This window comes from Elephantulus edwardii, unplaced genomic scaffold, assembly GCF_000299155.1.
Source record: "Elephantulus edwardii isolate Elephantulus edwardi_28Jun2011 unplaced genomic scaffold, EleEdw1.0 scaffold00127, whole genome shotgun sequence".
Taxonomy (NCBI): Eukaryota; Metazoa; Chordata; class Mammalia; order Macroscelidea; family Macroscelididae; genus Elephantulus; species Elephantulus edwardii.
This window is the reverse complement of record NW_006399877.1, coordinates 4683861-4705666: the sequence shown is the minus strand read 5'-3', so window position 1 is coordinate 4705666 and position 21806 is coordinate 4683861. Positions and strand designations below refer to the sequence as shown.

General features: G+C 50.4%; 1 protein-coding gene across 1 annotated transcript in view; it reads left to right on the top strand.

The window, feature by feature from the left end:
• The window catches only part of AGAP1 (ArfGAP with GTPase domain, ankyrin repeat and PH domain 1), a 405039-nt gene that overhangs the window by 4679 nt on the left and 378554 nt on the right, over positions 1–21806 (top strand). The window contains exon 2 of the mRNA XM_006893452.1: positions 5107–5194. The gene's annotated coding sequence lies outside the window, so the exon portion shown is untranslated. The remainder of the gene's footprint in view (positions 1–5106; positions 5195–21806) is intronic.

Here is a 21806-nt window from a genome sequence, read left to right as displayed (position 1 = left end):
CCCTCCTGGTGTCACACTGGCACCACAGCTCCCGTCCTGCAGCTCTGCTGCTCAACCCCCTCTGGTACTGCCCTACTCTGTGTCCTTGTAGCCAGCTGTGGGACCGCACTCCTCCTACCCCGCTGTCATGCCAGTGCTGGCACTGTTCATACTTCATGCCGCTGCCGCCTCCTGTGCTCCAGCGACCAGAGTACTAGTGCTGCGCCCACCACTGTCACCACTACGACTGTTTCTACTGTTCTTGTTGTGAACCGACCCATAGCTGACTCTCTGGGGGTTTTCAGAGGCAGCTCATCGCACAGGAGGAGATTGCCCCTCCTTCTCCATGAAGCGGCTGGTGGATTTGAACTGAAGGCCTTTGGGTTTGCTGCACGGCTTTTTGCCACCAGGCCAGCAGAGCTCCCCTGTTCCTACTCCACGCTCACTCCTATTTCTCCTCTGCCTCCTCCCCCAGCTCTGCTGCTGTATGGCTGTTCCTTCCTGTATCACAGGTACAACCCTCCGCGGCCTCCCTGCATCACCGGGATAATCTCCGCTCCTGGCCCTACCACACTCGCTCCTCCAGACCAGCACCACCACACCTCCTTCCTCCTCCTCCAGTCACAGTCCTACCACCACTACAGCTACTGTTCCCACCATACACCACCTCCCATTTCTACCCCATTCCCCTCTCCCTGCACGCCTCCTCTGCCTGTAGTACTAGTACTGTCACTACTGTTCCTACCACATCTTCCAAGTTCTCCCACACATGTCCCCTCCCTGAGCTCTTGTAGGCTAGTGGTTAAGAAGCCGTGCTGCAATACCAAAAGTACAGCGGATCCAATCCACCAGCCTCTTCACGGGAAAAGGATGGGCAGTTCCTTCCCATGTGGTTTCCTGCCTCTGAGAACCCGCTGGAGGGTCAGCTGTGTGTGTGGGGGGGGTATAATAGCATCGTATAAGACTGCATAGTCCCATGTCCCCCTGCTTCTCCTGCCCCCCTCCCCTGTCTTCTGCCCGAGCGGTACTCCGAGGCAGAGGCCCTGCTGCGATACTCCAGCACCATCCCTGCTTCACTCTTGACCCTCCTCCTAGCACCCCCCCCACCACACTCCCTCGTCCACTCCGCAGTGCTGGCCCTCCGGACCACCCCCACCCTCCTTCCTGCTAAGGCCTCAGTGTTGCTGCTGCGATCCTGCCTCCTCCTCCTGACCACGCTGCTCCTACTCCCTGCCGAGCGTGCCCGCCGTACTCTCCCTCCCCTCTTCTTCTTTTTTATACTTTATTTTTTGTTTTGTGTGTGTGAACCATCAAATCAGATCTGACTGGTACAGGAGGAGATTGTCCCTCCTTCTCCAGCAGAGCATCTGGTGGATCCGAACCATGCACCTCTGGGATTGCAGTGCAGTTTCTTGCCACGAGGTTCTCCCCTCGTCTCACTACATCATTACTGCTATAAAACACACAGCGACTGCAGATTCTCTGTGCGGCTTCTGTGGGATGACTGTTTGTAATGCCAATTAACACAACACTACTATTCTGAGTGTGCTCTTCTTCCTAGGACCACGGTCCCGTCTGTCTCTACCACAGCACTGTCACTACAGTACTCCTGCTCCACGACTTACACGCCTTTACTCCTCACCCCCCGTACGACCACCACCACTACTGTTACTACTGTTGCTACTGTTACTACCGTTACTACTGTTACTACTGTTACTACTGTTACTGCTACAGCTGTGTTTCTCCGGCGGGGTCACTCCTCCTCCTATTCTGTGGTACTGATACTCCTGCTGCTGTGCTCTAGTTGTTCCTGCTGTACTGCTGCTCCGACACCTAGCATCCTCCTCCTGCACCTCTCTTCCTCCTAATACCACACCACCAATACTCCCCTTATACACGACGGCCGGCCGTAGGCTGCTGCCACCGCCCTGCTACAGAGTCTCTCCTGCCGCTGCACTCCGTGGTTCTCGTCCTCGGCTCCTGCTCCAGCTTTCCTCCTTCCCTCCTTCCTCCTGCTGCTTCCCTCCCCCTCTTCTGGCTCCATTCCTACCCCCTCCTCTTCCTGCTTTTCCATTCTGGTCTTCCTTCCCTGGTACTGTGCCTGCCCCCCACTCCGCCGCTTCCTGATCCCACTACTGCTGTCCTCCACCTCCTTCCCCTTCCACACTGCCCCACCCCAGCCAGTTGTGCTGAGTCCGCTTTGATTCCTGTCATCTTCCTCAGTGCCGTGGGATTGTGCTCATCAGGGTTTCCAGGGGCCAACTGAAGACAGATCACCAGGCCTTTCTTCGGCAACGCCTCTCGGTGAACTCGAACCTCCGGTCTTTGGGTTTGCAGCCAGTGTGAGAACTTTTTCCAGCCCAGGACGACGATGCTGCCCCCTGCTGCCTGCAGTGTGGAACTCTCGGCCTTTTCAGAGCCCCGCTGCCTGTACTGTCTCCTCTGTGCCTGTGTCTGCTGTCCGGATCACACGGAAGCAGTTCCTGGGGTCCAGTGCAGCATCCCAGCTGGAAGTGCATTCCCAGTGAGCCTTTCATTGCCTCCTCACACTCATGCATCACTTCCTGCCGTGCTTCAGATGAACCCATGGCCCCCGTCCTTGGGACAGGAGTCTGTGCTTCCTCGCTGCTCCACCGCCATGGGCAGGGAGCCCGAATCTCGAGGTCCAGCCTGGGCCTCCCACGGCTGTTTCCCTGCAGAGGGAGCATCTTTGCTCGTCACTGGGGACACATGGACTGAAGAATGACTCGTTTGAGCATTTTTGTCCTCAGGAAATACCCGCTCATCTTAATTAAAAATTTAATTCTGCGGCCTGCTGTTTGGGTTTTTCACAGCATGAAGCTGACAGACACTAAGGTGCCCTTGAGCTAAATAATAATGAATCCTAGACGCTCTCAGGTGGTGGATGCTTTAGGTAACGGAGACAGGAGTAAGGCAGCTTTGTTGGGGAGTTGCCCACAGATCCTAGCTTTGAACAGAAGTAATAAAGCATCTCATTAATACTCGTTAGCATTGGAAGCCTCCATCCATCCATCCACCCACCCACCCATCCTGTCTGTTTACTGGGGTCTGAGGGCTGCTCTGAGACCCAGACATCTGAGATCAATAAGTCACAGTCCTTGCCCTGCTTGAAATTGGCCCTTTTGAGGAGAGAGCTGTGTGTTGATTTGTGTTTGTAAAATAAAATGACAAGTCAGCAGACCTAGACAGGGTGTGAAGGGATGAGTCATTGAGGGAAGACATGTTCTTGAGACTCTGAATACCAGGAGGGCTTCTTGGAGGAAGTGCTCTTAGAGCTGAAGGCTGACCACAGAGAGAGACAGAGAGAGAGAGAGAGAGAAAGAGGGAAAGGGAGAAAGGAGAGAATGAATGAATGAGGATGTGTGTGTGAGGTAGGCGACCCTGGAATTGTTTCAGGGTGTGTGTCTGGAGAACACAGCGTCTGTTTGGCACCAGGATCTGCCCCCAGCTTGCTCTTCTCATGACGGCACGCCCTGGAGCGCCTTGCACACACCCGCGTGGTGCTTACAAACACATAAAACCCCAGCTGCTCTGAGTCTTTTGAGCCCTAGCAGCCCGTGTAGGTCAGAGTAAAATTGCTCCAGAAGATTTTTGTTCTCAAATCTTTGTTTCAGAGTTTATGGAGCGCATTGGTTTTCTGTTCAACAGTTCACCCACCTTTTGATCATGGCATTGAGTGCAGTCCCTGCGTGTAGCAGCACTTGACTATCCTCCTCTCAGTGCTTCCTGTTTTCATTCATCCTCCCCACCCCCTTCCTCATTGGTGCTCGTCTTTATCTCTGGGCCGATGTTGCCTTTTGATTTCCTGTGATTCTGTGGAGCATGACCCTCCCTGCTGTCATTGAGCACCTTCTATATCTGTCTATTGTTTGCCTGCTTGGGAGCTCTGATGGTCTAGCGGGTAAGGAGTTGCACTCACAACTCAAAGGCAGGGGAGTCGAATCTACCAGCTGCTCTGAGGGAGAAAGATGGGCAGTGGCCTCCTGTGTGACTTAAGTCCCCCCAAAGCCACTGGGGGGTCAGCTAGGAGATGGTTCCATCGAGACAACCCTGACTTACTCACTGATTGTTTACCTGAGGAGTGAGCTCCAGGGATGTCTTAAGTTGTGATCTTGGGAACTCTGAGGGTTTAATGGAAGGAATTTGGGTAGCGGGTCACCTGGCCATCCTTCCAGAGGGTCTGTGGGTGGACTTGGCCCCCCAGTCTTTCAGCTAGCCCCTGAGGACATGGACCACGGGCAGTGCTGGGCGTCCCTCTGTCCTGTACACCGTTTATTGCTCAGTCTCCTGAGATGCCCAGTGAGGGTGACTGATTCAGTGCACCCTCTGCAGGTGTGTCCAAGCATCCATGTCGCTGCAGGAACGCCACAGCCTCTGTGTGTGACGGTGCAGACCGCACGGCGGCTGGGCACGCTGGGGGCTTGAGCTGTGTGGCTGTGGGACTCCTTTGACTCTGCTGGCAGCGTTCAGTGACTCGGACAAAGCCATCCAGCGCGTGCTTGGAGGTGCTCTGTATTTCAGGGTTCATGCGAGGCTGATAATATGGCGATTGGCAGTTCAAACCCACTAACTGCCGCCAGGGAGAAAGATAAGGCAGAGTACCCCCTGTAAGGTTTGCTGTTAGGTGCCCTCAGGTTGACCCTGTGAAGAGCAGATTCAAACCTCGCTCTGTCCTGCACCTTCTTCACGCCCAAGCCCAGGGACGTGGTCACCCTGTAGGTCCATCTCACTGAGAGCCTTCTCCTTCACAGACCCGTAGCGTTTACAGGCTAAGAAGCCTCTGGGGTTTAACCAGGGTTCAGAATCAGCTCAGTGAAGGTGAGATCAGCAGTTTAAAGTAGTGCAGACAGACCCGATCAGTAGCCAGAAGTTGAGTCTCCCCAGAGGTACCTCAGAACGGAGGCCTGGCGATCCATTTCAGCAGCAAGCAAGCAACCGTGGATGGCCCCGTGGACACAGCTCCACACTAACTCGTGGACTCTCTGAGTTGGAATCCACTGAACCACAACAGACGACAGCAGGCGTCTTTCATCCTTTCATTTGCAGGTGGCTGGTTGGAGTGGTTCGTGATAATGTACTAATCGACTGTCCATTCCTTTGTTTCAGGGAATTGTGGGTAACTTGGCCAGCGGCAAGTCGGCCCTAGTGCACAGATACCTGACGGGCACCTACGTCCAGGAGGAATCTCCCGAAGGTACGCCCTGTGGCCCGCACGCTGCAGCTTTAAGACTAAAAACATCTTTAGCATATTCCAAACCATTGCTTTGATATGGCAGCTTCTGAGGAAGTCATAAAATGCTCAGAGCCATAAAAGTCCTCAAGTCTATTGCTTCTTTGTAGTATTTTTAGCAAAGCACTTGGCTTTGGCATTTGGCTCAGTTGAGTAGAACTGTGAAATGCTTCTTATCTTGTGGCCTGACCCCCGTTGACCCAGGGTAGCCCCTGGAAGCATCGGACATCTCTCTGATCTGGACATTGCATTTCCGTGTAACTCTGCCCAATGTTCACGCAATCACAGATGCTTCTCGATTTGCAGGCTACCCTCACCATACGTTTTGAGTATGTCCCCCTTCGTATATAATTACTATGAACATTTGGAAACCATTTCTGCATGTGAAGAAGATGTTTCTTTTACCATTAGACCGTTTCTTCTTCAGTTAACATATCCATACTTTATTTCTGGGGCGTGAAGTCAGATTAAGGCTGTCACAGTAAGAGACCACTTAGTTGCCCATGTACCATGTCCCCCCATCGAGTTAGGACTCCAAGCAGATTTCTAAATTTTATTTTCTCTCCATGTAACTTTTGCCAATCCAACTCTGAGACACTGAATTTCTGGTTCCTTCTCTCTCTCACTGGCTGTTCCATTCTTTGCAGACATGGATGCAGGTAACTATACCTTTCTTCATGGCAGCGCTTGTCTTGTTTGGAAGAGCGAGAAGGCACAACTTTGTACTGTAGCGTTCCCGTCCCTCCTCGCTCTGTGTCATCGTCCTGTTCTGTTTCATTTTCTCTTTCCATCTTACTTTCGAGTTCCCAGAACATCCCACCCTGTTTCGTCTCTTAGATGCCCTCTTAGCAGTAGCTCCGTAGCTCCTCCACGCTCCCTCTAACACGTGTGCTCCCCGTAACACGCTCATCCTGCACACCGTAACCATTCCCCGAGGACGGAGCTCTCTGGCCACTTGGCTTGGGGCTCTGCCGTGTCGGGGGTTCAGGGGCTGCAAGCATTTTACAGTCATGTTGTTTAAAAGGGGGGGACCTTGTGTGTGTACAGTTACGTTATCCATATTGAAATGATTTGGGACATACAGATTAAACGGAAGCCATATATGGGAAGAAGTGAAAAGCATGGATAGCCGGTGAAACCTGGATGCCTTTGCTGAAAATGGGCTGATCCGGGGAGGTGGGAAGAGTGCCCCCATTGTTGTGGGGTTTTTTTTAGCCTTCCCCCGCTTATTTCTTGGGTTGTGCTTAGGGGTCTGTCCCTGGGGTTTGCTGTTATTGTTTACTCTCTTGTGTCTCAGAGAAATTTCAGCCACAGTCCTGTTGGTTATTGATACATAAATACTATGAGCACGTTAAGAGGGGCCGGTCCTTGGAGAGGGATGACATGCTTGGAAGGGTGGAGGGACGGCACAGGAGAGAAGACCCGGAAGAGATGGATTGACTCAGTGACTGGGGTAATGGGGGTAGTATATTGAAGACAATGAAATTGGCTCAGGATAGAGCGGAGCTCAGAACTGTTGTGCATGGGGTCACTATGAGTTGCAGGTGACTCTACAGTACATCACAGCAGCAACAGCAGTGATGTGGAGAGTTACATATTGGGCTGCTCACCGAAAAGTCAGTCATTTGAGTCTACTAGCTGCCCTGTAGAGAAGATGGGCATTCCCCTCACGTTGTGTTGTTTACAGCCTTGGGGGAGCTGCTGGTGAATCCGAGTGGCAGGGGTTTTGTTTTTAAATGGTAACAGTGGTTAAAGAAACCAGCTGCAGAGCCAGAGGCCAGATGTCAGTACCAGCAGCAGTTCCCCAGGGGAAAGGTGAGGCGCTCTGCGTCTGGAGAGACTTCCAGCCTTGGCGAGCCTGTGGGCAGTGCCCGCGGGGCACTGTGAAATGGCACAGACTAGCGGAAGTGGCTTTGCTTTCGACTGATCTGGGTTTTGTGGATCTCACACTCTCCCCTCATGTGTGAGTTTCCTCTGTGCACTGTGTGTGTGTTTGTCATTCACATGAGTGCTGTCTGTCGCTAGATAGTGCACCTGGAGATGCCCTGGGGGGTTTGCTTCTGGACTGGTTAGTACAGGGTAAGCCGTGTGAAGCCAGAAGGGGAGACTGGCTTACTTGACTGGGGGCAATGATCACCTTTTCCAGTCACTTCTTTCACTCCACCAGGCCAGTCTGGGGTCATCCTCCTGGGCCCTCCTTCTGCCCTCTGTGCTGTCCGTTCACCTCCCCAGCGTCTTTCTGTTCCTAATGCGCACGCAGTGTTCTTCTTCTTTGATTACTATTTGGTAGGTCACCTTCAGTGTCTGCCTCGTGGTGGGGTGTTGGCCTGGCTGGGAACTAAAAGGTGAGAAGGGCTTTCCTGGCATCAAGAGAGTGATCTCACCTGGGAGAAGAGTGTCAGGTGTGGGACCCCCTGGAGAGCTACCCATCAGCGTGCTTTTTGGCGGAGAGCGTGCAGCTTTGCTCACAACATCTGTGAAGTGCGAATGGCAGCTTCAGCTCACGTTAGGTTGGTTTTTGTTCTTGGAGCTAAGACACCAGATTCAAAGATTTAAATAGCTTTTAAAGATGCTAATCAGATGGGGAAAGGACTTCATATTATTTGTTCTTTTAAATTAATGAATTAATAGTGGAAAAAGTAGATAAGTGTGATCTGTGTAAGTAATCCAGAGAAGGAAATGAAGGGGCAGACAAGGAAGCTTTTGCCCCTGTGTGCTGGAGGTCGGCATACGTGTTTGTGTGTGTAACATGTACAGAAAATGTACATGCATGGTCAGCTGACAAAACCCAAAATCTGTATCTGTGCCCATTCCAAAGAAATCTGATGTAAAAGAAATGGAAATTACCAAACAGCATTATTAATCATCACACTCATAGAATTTTGCTGATGATAATTAAAAACAGCTGCAGCTGTCCACTGACAGGGAGCTTCCAGAAATTCAAGCTGGAAGGCAGTGTGGTACTTCCTCAAAAAACCGAACATAGAAATTCTATGTGATCCAGCTATTCCAGTGCTTGGAATATACCCTGAGAAAATGAGAGCTGAGCAACAAACGGAGATTTGTACACCAGTGTTCATAGCAGTGTTACTGTCACAAGAACGTGGAAACAGCCCAGATGTCCAAAAGCAATCAAATGGATTGAGGAATTATGGTACATTCTCACAATGGAATACTATGCAACACGCAGAAGCAATGATTTTAATAATTATTACCTAACTTGGGAGGGACTGGAAAGCATTATGCTGAGTGAACTAACTCAGTCCCACAAGGACAAATCCTGTATAAGACTATTATTACAGAATCACTATAATGACCCAAGGGGGGGTGTGGAAGCTGAGGGATGAGGATGTGTGGGGACAGGGGGATGGTTAACCATGGTGTTGAACAATTTGATGGGTGAGGGAAGTTGGAAGAATCTGATCTGGAAAACAATTTTGTAAATAAACTGATAGAATAATTGTTGTTGTTGTTATGTGCCATCGAGTCGTTTGTGACTCATAGCGACCCTATGTACAAGAGCCCTAAACGCCATTCTATCCTGTGCCAACCTCGCTGTTTCAAACACATTCATTCCCACCACTCCACTCACAGAATCGATCCATCTCATCGAGGGTCTTCCTCTCCTTCGCCGTCCCTCCACTCTCCCAAACATGATGTCCCTCTCCAAGGACCAGTCCCTGCTTGCAACACACCCAAAGTATGTCAGACGAAGCTTCAGAATCCTTGACTCCAAGGAGCGTTCTGGCTTCACCCTCTCCAGGACAAACCTGTTTGTTCTCCTAGCAGTCCATGGTATATCCAACACTCTTCTCCAGCACCACAGCTCAAAGGCATCAATTCTCTTTCTGTCATCCCTGTTCACTGCCCAACTCTCTGATGCATAGAACTAATTGCAAAGACTTTAGCCTGGATCAGGCACTTCAGTACTCTTGAGAGGTCCCTCACAGCTGACTTTCCCAATGCAATTCGTCTCCTGGTTTCCTGGCTGCTGTTACCAAGAGTGTTGACTGTGGAGCCAAGTAAACTAAAAATGTTAACGATCTCAATCTCTTCACCATCCATACTGATGCTGCCAATTGGCCCGGTGGTGAGAATCTTTGTTTTCTTGATAATTGAGCTTCAATCCATCTTGAAGACTGCAGTCCTTGACCTTCTGTAGCAAGCGCTTCAGGTCCTCCTCAGTTTCAGCGAACAGAGTTGTGTCATCTGCATAACGCAGGTTGTTGACGATTCTTCCACCAATCCTGATGCCACATTCCTCCTCGTACAGCCCAGCATCTTGGAAGATCTGTTCTGCATACAGATTGAAAAGGTATGGAGACAGAATACATCCCTGACGGACCCCTTTCTTGATTTTGAACCATCCAGTGTCTCCCTGCTCTCTTCTGATGACTGCCTCCTGGTCCAAGTATATATTTTACATTAGCACGATCAAATGTTCTGGGATTCCCATTCTTCTCAGAGTCAGCCCATAGCTTGTTGTGATCCATACAGTCCAAAACTTTTGCATAGTCAGTGAAGCACACATAGACATTTTTCTGGTCTTCTCTGCTTTCTGCCAAGATCCATCTTACATTAGCTATAGTATCCCTTATGTTGTTGCTGTTGTTTGGTGCTGTCGAGTCGTATACGACTCATAGCGACCCTATGAACGAACAGCCTGTTCGTACATAGTTTCCGGAGGCAAGCCATTTAGGAAGTGGATGCCGCTCCTGCTTCCAGGCTTGATTTAGTCGGGAAGCTCCAGCCAACACTGTCCACCATGGGTGCCCGTTACCACTATTGGCACATCATGATATCCCTTATAACTAAAAAAAAGATTCAGGCTGGATTCAGAAGAGGCTGTGGCTCGAGGGATGTCATTGCTGATGTCAGGTGGATCTTGATTGAATGCATCCCAGGAGGATGCTTGTGCTTTATTGACTACGCACAGGCTTTCGACTGTGTGGATCATGATAAGGTCCATAGAGCATTGAAGAGAACAGGAATTAAAACAGAATTGCGCTCGTGAGGAACCTGTGCATGGACCAGTTCGCAGTCTTTCAAACAGGACAGGGGGATACTCCATGCTTCAAAAATCAGGAAAGCTGCGTGTCAGGGTTGTATCCTTTCACCGTACCTGTTCAGTTTGTGTGCTGAGCAAAGACTCTGAGACTCTGGACCATGGCGTATTCGGCACCAGCCTGTGATTTGCAGACGGCTTGTTTAAAGTGAAAAATGCTTGAAGAACTTTCTGATCCAGATCAGAGCCTGTGGTGTGGATGACCGTCCTCGTGCCGCTCAGCGGGGGGCGTGCAGAGATTTCCTGTGTTTCCGTCAACAGTCAGTGCCCGTGCAGGTAGCAGTCAGGAAAGCAAACAGTGTATTGCCTTGGACTACTAAGCTGCGAAGGATATATTTTAACGTGTTCAGGAGCTAAGTTGTCACTTTCTGAGGACTGAGATGTGAGCCTGACTTAAGTCTGGACTGTTGTGTGTGCAGAGGGAGCTCTGGTGATGAAGCCCTTAGGGGGTTGCCCTGCTGACCCGCAGGCCATGCCTCTGCTGGGTCACATCCGCCAGCAGCTCCGTGGGAGACACAGGGCAGTTTCCACCTGTGCCACTTACAGCCTCAGAAACCCGATAGAGGGTCAGTGCTGATCCCACTGCAGTGAAGGCGTGCAGATACTGAGCAGGAAAGATGAAAGACTCAAGAAGAAATAGCACATTTAAGTTGTGATGTTGGCCAGGAGTATTGGACACTCCCTGGTGAAGGAGCCTCACTGACAGCAGGCCTGGAGCAGCAGGTCTAAGTACAGTGAAGACTTTGGGGACAGGACGAGGCACATCCTCACAGCCCTTGTTCTGTGGCGCCCGGATGGCTGTAAGTCAGAGCTGACCCCGTGCCACCTCCCAGCAGCAAAAACAAACAAATCTCTCGTGGGCAAAGTGCAGCCAGGACACTTGTTAAGAGCAAGGATAGTGACAGCGTGTTTCCCTTCCTTTGGACTTGTTATCAGGAGAGGCTGGTCCCTGGGGAGGGACATTATGCTTGGCAAGGCAGAGGGTCAATGAGAAAACACAAGCCCCTCAATGAGCTGGATTGACATGGTGACTGCGACAGTGGACGCTAACAGAAGGTGTGCAGCTGTGAGGATGGCGCAGGACCGGGTGGTGATTGGCTCGTTTTATGTGCCGTGGATTTGATGACACTCCCACCACCAGCACATGAGGTGTAAACAGGCTCAGCGCTGGCACCGGTGCCAGAGAACCAGCTGAGTCCCGATGTCCAGCTGCTGGAGCATTGAGAGCACAGCTGGGACTCTGGAAACTCACAGCCTCGTCGTGACTCAGTGTGTGACCTTCACAGCTCACATGGAAATTTCACGGTCATCATTCCCTCTTGGTAAAGAGAATCAGATGAAATTGCTCATTTGCTGTTTGCACCCTATTAATGGCTGCTAATTGGAGTTGAGAATGATGTTTGGGGCTTGTGATGTTAATTTCTTCTCATGTGTTGATGTCCTTGATGTGCTTTGTATTCCATTCCTCTCCATAGACACCACTGTGCCTACAAGTGACTTCTTTAAAAAAAAAACAAAAACAAATTACTTTTACAGTAATAATTCTCCCTTCAAACAAACAAATGGGGAAAGGCAGAAAGATGGGTGAGAGGTGGAGAGACAGAGATGGAAGCAGAGTAAAAGATGGAGACGTTGGAGAAAGAGAGGAGGAAAATCTGCCCTCACAAGGAAAGCGAAATCTGTCTCGGGAGTCCAGCAAGGATGCTTCTGAGAGCAAGGAGAGGGGAGGCAAAGAGCCTGGGTGGTCCAGCATCACCGCGCTCCTTGAGACATCTCACTGCCTGCCGGCCAGGAGGGAAGAATGGAGACCTTCCTGTACACCTTGCTGCCCCACTCTGCTCTGTCCTCATGCTGGTCGACCCTGGCCATGGTCCTGTTGGGACAGGTGCTGTGATTTAACTCCCACTCTGTCCTCATGCTCGTCTTCCATGACCATGGTCCTGCTGGGCTGGGTACAGAGATCTAACCCCTGCTCTGTCCTCATGTTGGTCAACCTGTGGCCATGGTCCTGCTCAGTCGGGCAGTGTTGCTCTTCCGTCCAGGAGTGGCCATGCTGAGCTCGGAACTCTTCCCCAGGAACGCGTCCTCTCAGGACCCACCCTCCTGCTAGCATCTTGATAACCAGTCCTCTGGCTATCCTGTAAATATCTAAGTATTTACAGATATTTGTTGTTGTTGTTGTTGTTATGTGCCATCGAGTCGTTTGTGACTTATAGCGACCCTATGTACAACAGCCCTAAACTCTGCTCTGTCCTGTGCCAATCTCGTTGTCTCCGACACACCCATCCCAATTACCCAGTCACTGAATCAATCCACCTCATAGAGGGCCTTCCCCTCCTGCGCTTTCCCTCCACCCTCCCAAGCATGATGTCCTTCTCCAAGGACCGGTCTCTCCTCACAACATGTCCAAAGTATGTTAGACGGAGCCTCAGAATCCTTGCCTCCAAGGAGCAGCCCAGTTTAACCCTTTCCAGGATGAATCTGTTTTCTTAGCAGTCCCTGGTACCCTCAATACTCTTCTCCAACACCAAAGCTCAAAGGCATCAATTCTCCTTCTATTCTCCTTAGTCATTGTCTAACTCTCTGATGCATAACAAGTGATTGCAAAGACCATGGCCTGTATCAGATGCACCTTAGTCTCCGGAGAAACCCTATAACAGATATTTAGATAGGAAATACCTAAGCCCCTGTGGGATTCCCAGGAGTTGGAATTGACTGATGGCTCCCAGCAACAGAAGGAATGATGATAAGTAGGTCAGGAGCAGTGTCCTTGTCAAAAGCAAAGGAAGTATGCGAGGTGGTGAGTGAGGGTTCTAGGGGATGGACGCCCTGGGGGACGTTCACTGCACTTTGTTACTGGGCTTGCTGGTGAGCCCTGCAAAGTGGACTGGTCATCTCTTTGTAGGGTTTTTACACATAGGGCTCAGTAGTACTGTGTGTCCTGTGAAATGGTGACTCATTTATTAATGTTAGGCTCCAAATACCAGGTCACTTGGTGAAAATTGATAGTACAGTAACAATGAAGAGACTGTATCGTTAAATACCTGCCAGATGGCATCATTTTCCAAGTGCCAATTTACCCCTTGTAACCAACAGATTACATTGTTACATAACTGCCAAATGACATCATTGCATAACTGCCAAATGACATCATTGCATAACTGCCAAATGACATCATTACATAACTGCCAAATGATGTCATTGCATAACTGCCAAATGACATAATTACATAACTGCCAAATGATGTCATTGCACAACTGCCAAGTGACAGCATTACATTAACTGCCAAATGACATCATCGTGTAACTGTTAAATTTTATCTTCACGTAGCTGCTGAACCACTGAGTGTCTCGGCCAGCTCCGTTTACACATAATCCTCACCTGCTCTTCCTCCCATCCTGTCCTTCATTGCTGCCAGATCTCTTATGTGCAGAATATTTGGACAATGGTTTTGTTTAGTTTATATTGTTGTTCTAAATTAGGTAACAAGACAGTAAGTGGAGGTGGGCATAGTCTGCTCATTAATGCGGTCACACAGTGGACAGGCATGTGCGCAGTGTGTTTTGGGAAGAACCATTATCTTTTCTCATTGGGAATATGCTGATATGGATCGAATGGTGTCTCCCCACAAAAAAAAATTATAAATAAGTGTGACTCAATGGCATATAACAAGATTATGACAGGTTTGGAAGCAGGAGTGGCACCCACTTCCTAAATAACATGCCTCCGGAAACTCTGTGAACTTTGATAAATGTCAGTAGTTGTAGAGGGGCTTCAGGCCTTTTGTTCACAGGGTCGCTGAGTCGTGTTCGGTAGCAGTCAACAACAACAATGTGTTAGAAGCGCTAACCTATACCCTGCAGGTGTGGTTCCATTTGCAGTGAGGTGCTTTCCTCTGTCCGTGTCGGGTGTGCCCTGCGTGTACCCTGAGCCGGTCTGTGTTGAGATCCCGTGAGGCCCGTGAGAACAGGAGCTGGACAGGACAGCCGTGTTTCTCTGGGTGTAAGTTTTGCAACGTTGGCTGGATGTAGTGGGACCATTTTTCTCCTGCTCTATGTTGAGAAATGTTGTGTGTTTGCTTCTCTGACGAATCTCCACCTCACATAGGCTCTCCTGCCTGAAAGGGCAGACGAGGCATAGAGGAACGCAGCAGAGGGGAAGACCCACAGTGTGAAGACGTGGGCTGACTGGTCCACCGTCCAGAACGCAGGGATGGGCACGTGGGGAAGGCGAGTCAGGAACCTCCACAAGGCCATCGGAACCCTGAAGTCAGACTTAACCCCAAAGCTCAACCCACAGCTGTCGAGTCGACTCCAATTCTCCTTGACCCCGTAGGACTGAGCAGGGCTGCCCCATAGGGTTTTCCACAGATGTGATTCTAAGTGAAGCTGACCACCACATCTTTGTCTCAAGAGAATTGAGAATCATTTTGTTAGATTTGGCCCTCGCCGTGCAGCTGGTGCCCTGAATTCCAGTCCTCCAAATGTGAGAGGGTCAATCCCTACTTCTTAAAGCCGCCCTCTGGCGCCGTTTCTGTTAGAGCAACACAACAGCACCCCCTTTACTTTGATGCGTAAGTGAGGGTGAAATGATACTGTGTAAAATAAGGAAACCCCAAAACAAACGTGCTCCTGCCTCAATTCTGACTCATGGGGACCCTGTTGTTGCAGAGTTGAGCTGCTCCATGGAGTTCCCAGGCCATACGTGTTTATAGGGCAGGCAGCCTTACCCACTGTGCCACCAGGGACCTTCTCGACCTTATCAAAGATCTATTAGAATCAGTAACATTCACGCGTGCGTGCACGCACGCACACACACATACACAAGCAGAGATACACGATCACAAGATGCACATTGTGGTTGACTGCCATCGGTCAGCCATGACCCCAAGCACACTTAGCCTCCGCTGTGTGAAGAAAGGCCGGTGACCCTCTGACGGCCTCAGCCGTTGAAGGCCCCGTGGGGCATAGTTCTATCCCAGGGCTCATGGGGTCGCTGTGAGTCTGAGGCGACGTGGCAGCTGGCTTTAGGGAGGAAGCAGAGAACGCAGCCTTATCCTTGGAATATTCTTGGTAAAGAGAAGCCTATTTAAGAGTTGAGCTCTGCTCCGGTGTCTTAGCGGTAAAGACGTGGCACTACCAACACAAAGATAAGCGGTTCGAATCCACCAGCTTCTCATTGGGAGGAAGATGGGGCATCTCCTCCTGGGTGATTAATTGCCTCTGAAAACCTGGCTGGAAGGTCAGCTATGTGTTGGATCCAGCGTGAGGGTGCATAACAACAACATAGAGGAAGACTCTTGCCACTTTATGTCACTGGCAGGATGGAAGCAGATAATCCCTGTGTCCAGCTCCGAGGGAGCCCTGGCCTGAGCGGGGTTGCACACCCCACTCCTGTTGAGCTCCGTTACAGAGATGGCGAATCTTCTCCCTGGAGCAGACGCAGAAGTTCTCGACCAAAGCTGTACTTTCATAAACTGTTCAAACGTGACGGGAGGGAGGATTGGCCTGGACCCAAAAGAGCGCTGGCTCCTGACTTAGCATGGACGAAATAATGGGCCCTGGTGGTACAGTGGTTAAGTATTTGACTGCTAGTTGAAAGGTTAGCAGTTCAAACCTGCCAGCTGCTCACTGAGAGGAGGATGAGGCAGGCAGTCTGCTTCGGTAAAGATTGTTGTTAAGTGCCGTCGAGTTGTAGGCAACTCAGCGACCCTATGAATGAAAGTCCTGGACACCTCCTGTATATCTTTCGTCCTCTCTCCAGGTTCATAGGGTTCCCAGAGGCAAGCTGTTATGGAAGTGGATGCCACTCCTGCTTCCAAGCTTGTTTTAATCTGGGAGCTTCACTAAACACCATCCACCGTAAAGATTACCATCTTGGAAATCCAGTAGGGCAGTTCTGCGCTGTCCTGTAGCGTCCCTGTGAGTTGGAAAGCTTGAAGGTAGGGGTTTTGGTCTTGACTTAGACTTCTTTAGTTTACAAGGATTTGTTAGTTGTGTTGTGTTGGCTCCAACTGCTTAAATAGCTTGCTTCCGGAAACTCTATGGATGTGGAGAAACGATGAGAGGTATACAAGCGTTCAGGTCTTCTGTTCATAGGGTTACTAAGAGTCGTCTATGACTCGACGGCACTTAACAACAACAACAACAACAAAGTGACCTTGTGTCCAACAGGACAAAGCCCTGCCCAGTTCTGCACAATCCTGACCATCTCACTGCCCAGTCCTGCACCGTCCTGACCGTGCTGCTGCCCAGTCCTGTACCGTCCTCACCGTCCCGCTGCCCAGCCCTGTATCCTGACTGTCCCTCTGCCCAGTCCTGTACTGTCCTCACCATCCTGCTCCCCAGCCCTGTCCCATCCTGACCGTCCCGCTGCCCAGTCCTGTACCATGCTCACCATCCCGCTGCCCAGTCCTGTACCATCCTGACCGTCTCACTGGCCTCCAGCTCAGGTCCACAGTCACTGTGTACACTCCCTCTCCTGGAGGGTCCCACTCTCCTTCATTGACACTCTGCTGTTCTAAACGTGATTTGCTGCATTCCGGCTGCATTTCTCCTAAGTCAGGTTTGTTTGCTCAGTGACGGATGTTCAGTGGTCTTGGCCAGCAGCATAATTCAAAGGCATCGATCCTTCAGTTGGCCTCGGTCATCGTCCTACCTCCACACGGATGGTGAAGACTTGTGTGCTGTCGGTCAGAGCTGACTTGAAGTGGACCCTCCAGCAGGTTTTCAGAGGCAGTGAATTGCACGGGGGCACCTGCCTGGGAGCAGCTGGTGGGTCTACAGGTGCCTGTGGATGGCAGTGCAGTTCCTCACCACCAGGCCGTCAGAGCACCTTGGAGAAGCAGAGGAGGGAAAAGGAATAACGTTGGCAGGTGCTATCCAGTCAGCACCAGCTTATGGGGACCCCTGTGTGCAGCGGGACAGACCACTGCCTGGTCCCGTGCCACCTCACGGTAGCAGCCCACTGTCACTCGAGTCACCAAATCGTCCTGCTGCCCTGGGGTCTTTCTCCTGTTCACTGACCCTCTACTTCACCTAGCATGATGCCAGTCTTCACTCAGTAGCTGAGACTTGAATCTGTGGCCCTAGCCTGAGCTCTGACATCTGTCCTGACCTTCTTATTTTGCTGAGATGGAGGTTGAACAAGCGTCTAGAAGGTCATGTACCTTCCTGGGGAAATAGCCCTTAATGGTCATGACCAGAGGGCTTCTCCCACAGAAGCAGCCCGAGGCCACAGGCAGGGCTTCCCTGGCCGCCACTGCTTTGTTGTAATAGTTAGTTCAAGCTGCAAGTTTAAGGAGGAAAAATTGACAGAGGAAATGAAACCTGATTGAGTTGCAGTTTGGCGAGCTAATAATGTTACCAATAAAACTCTCCCCAGGATGAACCCCATTACATTGCACTTGACCTTGAGCTCAGGGGAGACAGGAAGATGAGGGATGACTGTCTGATGTAGCTCTTCTCAGAGGTGGGCGTGCTCCCGTGTGCTGTCTGGCAAAGCTCAGTTAAGACGGTTAAACCCGAGTGGTCCATCCTCATCCTCGGCACGTAACTGGACCCACCTCCCCAGGGCCAAGTGGGGTCTTGCCAATGTTAGCAGCCGCAAAGTTAGGGTGCTAGGTTAGAGCTGAGGGCAGAGGTGACCAGTACTTCAGTCTCCCAGCCTTAGATGCCAGCCGTGAGGCTCCGTGGCCTCGGGAGCCGTCATCTGGCTGCCCCAGTCCCCTCCCCTGCACACAGGGAAGAAGAGTCCACCTGGATTGATGCCCCCACCCCCATAGGGAGCTCAAATCTGGGGAGACTGAGAGCATGCTTGGAACATGCAGTTGTCTGCATCGTGATTTAGAGGAGGTGTCCTGGTGACATAGTGTCTACAGAGTATGTGGCTGCTGACTGAAAGGTCGATGGTTTGAGTCTTCCAGCCGCTGTATAGAAATAGCCTTGGGTGTCCTGTGAGGCAGCTCTGCTCTGTCCTGCCCTGCCGGGCTGCCATGAATCGGGACTGGAAGAGTGGAGTGGGTGAGGGAGTGCAGTGAGGTTTGATAGTGTCCAAGTGGACAAGCCCGTCGGTGAGGTGGACTGACAGTGGACTGAATAGCAGCAGACGTGGTGATGGTGGGTGACGCACGCGCAGGTGAGGTTTCCTTCTGCAGAACATGGGTCACTGCGAGTCAGAGCTGAGCCCAGCGTGTCCAGCAGCAGCTTCGCTTTGCAGTCCGGAAAGGGCGAGCTGTTTCTTTTCACCCGGTTCTTCATGGCTGAGGTACTGGTGGTTAGCACAGGATCCCCAACTCCTGCCCAGTAGCCCTGGGGAAGAAAGGGCCTCTCTGCTTCCCTGACGGTCCACTTGAGGCTGTTCCACTTCTGCACACATGATACGCTACATCTAGATGATGACAGTGGCTTTCTTCAAAGTGCAGACCTCAGGTGAGGCCCTGTGACAGGGCCACAGAATTGGATTTGTGAGAATGGAAGTCCCGCAAGGAAGGAATTAGAGGAGATTGGTTCTAGAGTGTTGTTGGAATCGACCTTCCGGGTGAAATGGAGTGCATAACTTGGAGATTTGGGGAGGAAGCTACGTAATGACCTCGACAAGGGGACAAGTGGCTTTTAAAGCGATGCAGGTGACACCACTGAGGGCTCAACCCGACACGAGTGCCGCGTCCCATGCTTTACCCTGCTGTTTTGCAAGAAGCTGTAGAAAACCAGTCCTCAGGCTACACTGTTTGCCGGGTCATGTGTTGCTTTAGCTTTTGGTACTTGGGATCTGTGGCTCACTTCAGCCACACCGCAGGTTCAATTCCAGACCACCGCCATAAATTAAAGCATGTATCACCGTGCAGCCAGTTACATGAATGGTGTGGGTCTCCAGCACACAGAAAGGCCACGTGGACAGTGGACTGTTATCTGCTGGCATCGTCCGCAAGGAGTCATGCACTAACTGGGAGACGGAGCTTTGTGACGAGGCCATCCCGCTACCCAGCGTGTGTGCTGCCCCTTTGCAAAGCAAACACTGAATGCCAGTTATGCTTTATGCCCAGTTTGGTGGGGTTTTGCGACCCCATGACCCCCATAAAAGTGTAGACCTCTGTCAGACTTCTTTTGATTAGTAAGAACAGGCACTAAATCGGCTCTTTCGTAAAAGTTAGGTGGCTTAAAGCAAACATTGGGGAATGTGAAGTCTCTTATATTCAAGGTCCCTTGTACTCCCAGAATTAGAGGCCCGTGAGGTTTCAGGGGTGCCTGGTGGAGGGTTGTGCTGTTAGCCCAAATATTCCGCATGTCCAGCAGTTCCAATGCCATGGGTTCCTGGGGAGAAAGATGGGCGGTCTCCTCGTTGGGATTGACAGCCTCGAAGCTCAGCGGAGGGCTGTCCCCTGTCAGGACCGTCTTAGCAGCGGGGATGTGAGTGTTTGAGGAGCCTCTCTCCTCTCTGCACATCTGCACTTGCTCCTTCACACAGGAGTCTGCTCCTGAGAGAACGTGTGTAAGTGCTGGCCCTGACCTGTCCCTTGCCAGGAGTGACCCACCAGGAAGCCCCCGCTGAGTTCCCATCCTCTGTGGATGACCTTTAGAAGCCATTTAAATAATCCAGAGCACAGATCTTTCCCCAGCACTTGGGGGCTTGAAACATTTGGGCCAGTTCTACTTTTCAGCAGGTTTTAAATCTCCGGCGTCCTCACACACATCCACAGTGGCCTCCCCCCTCACGCAGGACGCCCGTTCAAGTGAAAACTTGGACATTGAGACGCTGGAAATCTTCCCTTTGAAAAGGGTTTTTAAACGCCTGCACAAAATCCTGTTTCCTTGCCCTCACTCCTGGTTAGCGTGACTAATCTCCAGGAACAGGATGTGAAAAGCAGAATAGTTGCTCCAAAATAGAGTAGGAGTTGCCTTTGCTAATGTAACAGTTGTCCTAGATTTCCTTCAGGTTGATGCTGGTCCATCTTGCCAAGATCCAGCATGCTCCCTGCATCTCTAACCCAAGATGCGGCATGCTCTCTGCGTCTCTAACCCTGTGTGACCCTTGGGGACAGCACACACCCATATTTTCAGACTCTCAGATATTTTGGGGAAGCAGCTTTCCTGGCTCTAGTCTATGCTGCCACCTGATGGGCACCAGTATAACTGCGTGAATCTGAAGAAACCTTATTCCACCAGTCTTCCCACCAGGGTCCACTCAGGACAGCTGTGTTCCGTATAATGAGAGCCTGAAGCGTGGGCCTTTGCCCTGTTGAAATTCATTTGCTTGTCATTGTTTTTTAAATGAACAGTCCTACGTGTTACAGCACTTTTCCGTCTTTCCTCTGTATTGAGGTAACTTTGGATTGCTGTAATACTGGACGTTGTACCACTGGTCTGTCAAGTGCCATAATGATTAAAGATGGTTGACAGTATCTGATTAGTACCAGATTAAGACAGCCTTGGAAGCAGGGGTGGCATGCACTTCCTAAACATGCCTGTGGAAACTGTATGAACTCAGAGAAAGGACAGTAGTTACAGAATAAGGTTAACATCTTTGTTTATGGCATCAGTACTAGATGGCACTTAACAACAACAACAACAACAAGATATATTGCCGAGCCCTTGTCTTCCATTTGGACTTCCATTAGCTCTGTATGATGGCACTCTTGTTTTGGTTGAGGATCTGTGTGGATTGTTTCATTGTTTAAGCCTCGTTTAGAGTCAGCAAGACCTCCAGGAGGACACTGGCATTCAATGCCAAGCCCTTGTCTTCATTTTGGAAACTGGGTGAAGCGACTGGATTCTGTAAGATGGGCTGTCTTGTTTTGGTTGAGGGTCATTGCTTTTTTTTTTTCTCTCTCTTTTTTAATTATTACTAAAACCTCTTGTTTAGCATCAACAAAACCTCCGAGAGTGTCCTCATATTTAATAAGTTGGGTCCAAAGGATGATTTTTTAATCTTTTGCTACCATATTTTGGAGGAACATTCTTCTAAATCTTACAGCACTCTTCTGTCAGTTTGCTGTGCTGAGGTAATCTGGGTTTGTTCTGATGCAGAACCTTGTACCATTGGGGTCTCAAATGCCATAGTGGCGGCCCATGGTGGATTGTGTTTGGTGGAGCTCCCAGTTTTAAGACAGGTTGGAAGCAGAAGTGGCATCCAATTCCTAAACCACATGCCTCTGGAAACTCTATGAACTTGGAGAAACAATAGTTATAGAAAGGCCTTAGGTCTTTTGTTCACAGAGACGCTTTGAGTCGAGTGTGACTTGATGGCAGTCAACAATAATAATAGCAATATGAAACCTATACCTAGATTAAGAAGCTGTCATCCAAACAGAGCAAGGAAATGCACAATGGATTAAAATCAGGGAAGATGTGCATTAAGACTGTAACAAAACACTCAAGAAGTTAAACTCTATAAAGAAACATGGGTGTCAGAATCGGAAGAGATTGGGGGTTGTCTTTGAAGGTGAGTGTCCTCCAGATGGGTGAGGGTTGGTGTCCTCGGAGATAGACGTGGTAGATTATCCTCCTAGGTGGC